The sequence below is a fragment of the Dipodomys ordii genome, unplaced genomic scaffold, assembly GCF_000151885.1.
Source record: "Dipodomys ordii isolate 6190 unplaced genomic scaffold, Dord_2.0 Scaffold90, whole genome shotgun sequence".
In the NCBI taxonomy this organism is placed as follows: Eukaryota; Metazoa; Chordata; class Mammalia; order Rodentia; family Heteromyidae; genus Dipodomys; species Dipodomys ordii.
The window spans coordinates 6502426-6506072 of record NW_012267306.1 but is presented as its reverse complement, the minus strand read 5'-3'; the positions used below and the strand labels follow the sequence as shown (position 1 = coordinate 6506072).

Genomic DNA, 3647 nt, shown 5'->3' with positions numbered 1-3647 from the left:
AATATTTAGGTAATAAAGAGAAAAAAAGAGGAAGGTCAAGGTAATGAAAAACACTAGCAGTTTAAACAAAAGCCATATCCATTTTCCTTAGAATTTAGCATAAAGATTTGATAACTAAGAAACTAATGACTCAAGCCCTCATATGAGCAGTTCTGAGACTTAATTTTCTAGACATATCACCTTAATTTAAAATATTTGTTTCACAAATAGGCCTTTTGTCACTATAAAAACCTAACTTTTACATGGATTCTTTAGACTGATGAGCCATATCCATTAGCTCATTCAACTTTATCACTGATGTCAACCCTGGTATTGTTTTCCAGAACTATTACCTTCACCATGGAGCTCCATGAGTTTTCCCAATTCAAACTTGGGCTTCTTCAGCATTTTAGTTCTCTAACAAAGATACTAGAAATGGATGGACTGGTAAGACTTTTCTTCTATGTTTTCACCAAAACGCTTTCTGGAATCAATTTATTAAGTACTTCTTTCATTTGTCTTCACTTCTCAGTCCTAAGTTCCATCATCATCTTTAGGATTTAGCAGAACAGTTGATGCTGAGCATAGCAGATCTCTCTTATCTTGTTGTTAGATTTTTAGTAAAACTATCACAGAACAAATAAAGCAAGTAACTATCTATACTCATGACATCAACAGGAGCTTCAGTCATGGTCTGCCATTTTTTGACCATGGAGTACATTTTGTCTCCATTGAGATCCATGTCATAAAGTTGGTCAGGCAGTTCTTCCTCTGATTATCCTCATTACTTAGTTTGACTTTTCTAAATGCAACTTCATCATTCGGCAGGTCAGGGGGTTCACTTCAAACACCTGACCCTTAATGCCAGCAGATGCAGTTGTAATTTGGATTCATTGAGTCCTGGTGACTAGTGTTTCCTCAATACTTATTATATTGAACGTGGCTGGTGCTTTCACATCGTACTGATCATTCTTAGAAAATGTATCAAAAAAGCTTTCTCTTTTTTATTCCATTTTTGCCACCTCTTGTAAGGTGCTTGTTCCTGTGGACTGCCATGATACTGCTGAGAGAGACAAAAGAGCTAATTTAAAACATGTCTGTAGTGTGGTCGTTGGAAAATTAGCTCCCATTTAACTCCTTCTAAGAAGGTTTTCCTCTCAACTTTCATGTGAAGCTAACTTGAGTGGTATGTAAGCTTTGTGGGCTATAGAAGAAGAATAAGCAGGAGATGGGGAGTTTATACTTCCCACTGAGACAACTGCTATAGATTCAACAATTCTGAATAGGAAATGTTGAATTAAGAAAACTCACAGAAATTCAGCGCATTGTATTATATATTATATATACATGTTATATATACATATATTTACTTACCATAACCTCATTGTAGGACAGTATCCAAGAAGTTTGAAAAATCATCTAAATTATTGTATATAGGCTAGGCAGGACAAGATTGCTTCTATCTCTGTAGGGCTAAGTTACTGACTGCTTTGAGCCGTCACCTTGAACAATTTTCAGGGTATTGGTCTTCTGATATTAAATCAATAGAGTAGTGGCAACTGATTGCAAGGGCTCAAGAAAGACTAAACTTCTACATAAAAGCAAACAAATCCTTATATGATATGCATACATACATGCATACAGGCACCAACACACACACACACACACACACACACACACACACACACACACACACATATGCCAAGAGTACAGTGTACTAAAACTTCATTGCTTCTATTCAGGATCTGTTCATGTACTAACCACATAACCTGACTTCTCCAAGCCTCAGTTTTCTTATATGAAAGGAGAGCTGGACACCTATAATCCTAGCTACTCAGGAGGCTGAGATCTGTGGATCATGGTTCAAAGCCAGCCTATGTAGGAAAGTCTATGAGACTCTTATCTCTAATTAACCACCAGAAATCTGGAAGTGGCACTGTGGCTCAAATAGTAAAGTGTTCACCTTGAGCTGAAGTGTTCAGGAACAGCACCCAGGCCCAGAGTTCAAGCCTCTTCCTCCCACACCCTGCAAAAAAAGAAAACAAAAGAAAGAAAGAAAGAATGGAGACAGCAAAAGTACCTGTGTTAGTGATATATTTTAGGGCTTGAGAGTTTATGTCTAATATATGACAGTTTTGTTCAAAGTTAATTTTGGATTTAATCAAGTGAAATAATTATAAAAATGATTCAATTTAGTATCTCCATGGGATTTTTGCTGCTCCAAAATACTGTAATTAAAAAGGCTCTGCTTTTCATGATTACTTACGTGAACATTATCTTAAATTCCTAATCCAAGATTTTTAGTACTCAAAAAAGATAAACTGACTTCTTCAGAAAAGATTAGTATATCTATAAAAGGCAAATCACTTCTATGTCACAGTGAGAAACCTTCTGTAAAATAATAAACTTTTTTTCTACATATAATACAAAAATGTGATGCAATCATAGAGGTATATCCTATTTAGTAAAAGAAGGAAAGTATGTCTATGTACTTACACAAACATTTTTTTATAATCTATACAAATCAAGTTGATTCATTCTGAGTTTTGTTTTATATTTGTATATGCCATTTTGTACATTAATAAATTAAATAATTTAACATCTCAGAATAAAAGATAATACTGACTTTAAGAATTTTGCAATTTTAGACAATGTGAAGAAAAAAATGGCTACTTATTGTAACTTAAGAAAATAATTCCTTGAGGGCTGGGAAGGTGGCTCAGTGGTAGAGCGCTTGCCTTGCATGCATGAGGCCCTGGATTCGATTCCTCAGCACCACATAAGCAAAAAGAAAAAAGCCGGAAGTTGAGCTGTGGCTCAAGTGGTAGAGCGCTAGCCTTGAGCTGAAGAGCTGAGGGACAGCGTCTAGGCCCAGAGTTCAGACCCCACGACCGGACCTCCCTCTCCAAAAAGAAAAGAATTCCATATACTCTTAGATGTTTCATATAAGACAGAGGAGTTCAAAATGGAAGCACTCACATCTTTGTGTAATGATTCTGTATTACTTCAATCTTATTCCATGCTTTAGAAACCCAAAGCCAACTAATAAATCTGGGCTTTCACTCGTGCTTAATGTATTCACTGGTGAATGTCGTCCATTTATTTTACTCTGTCTGTTTCTTCGCCATCCATACTTTGTAGCTGCCCCTTTTCATCAGTGTCTTTATGCTGGAATCCATTATGAGTGCACCTTTGAAATCCATTTAGTGCTTGATGGACTGACTCATACAGTAGTCTGATACATATTTCATGCATTATGTGCTGGACTTTTCAAGTATTCCTTTGTTAAGAGGTAATATATTCCAGTGGGAAACTGAATAATGATGTCAAATGACAGCTTCCAAAAGAGGGTGCTTGTATTCATGAGAATTTTATTGAAAGCTTTGATTTCCAAAACACTTAAATTTCCCAAATTTATACTATAATACATACTTCACATTACTATAGATAATCATTCTATTCTCTGTTGCTTTCCTCATTTACTGCATGTCTCTTGTCCATCTGTTTTCCATTCTGTGATGCTGACCCAGATGGTACTTCAGTTCACAAGAGTGTTGGAATTTACTGAGGGAGAAGAGAGCAAGGTAGTCCTGGTACAGTAATCAGATTTTATGTTAGCTTCAAAATGGGAACTGTGTTTTGAAAAGACAAAAAGAATCCCTTTGTAT

At 35.9% G+C, this 3647-nt stretch overlaps 1 pseudogene across 1 annotated transcript; it reads right to left on the bottom strand.

The window, feature by feature from the left end:
* Positions 1-300: 300 nt before the first annotated feature.
* On the bottom strand, positions 301-1035 carry LOC105992915 (annotated as a pseudogene). Its single transcript, XR_001175424.1, has one exon. The product of XR_001175424.1 is annotated as a 40S ribosomal protein S3a pseudogene (transcript).
* Between the last annotated feature and the right edge of the window lie 2612 nt (positions 1036-3647).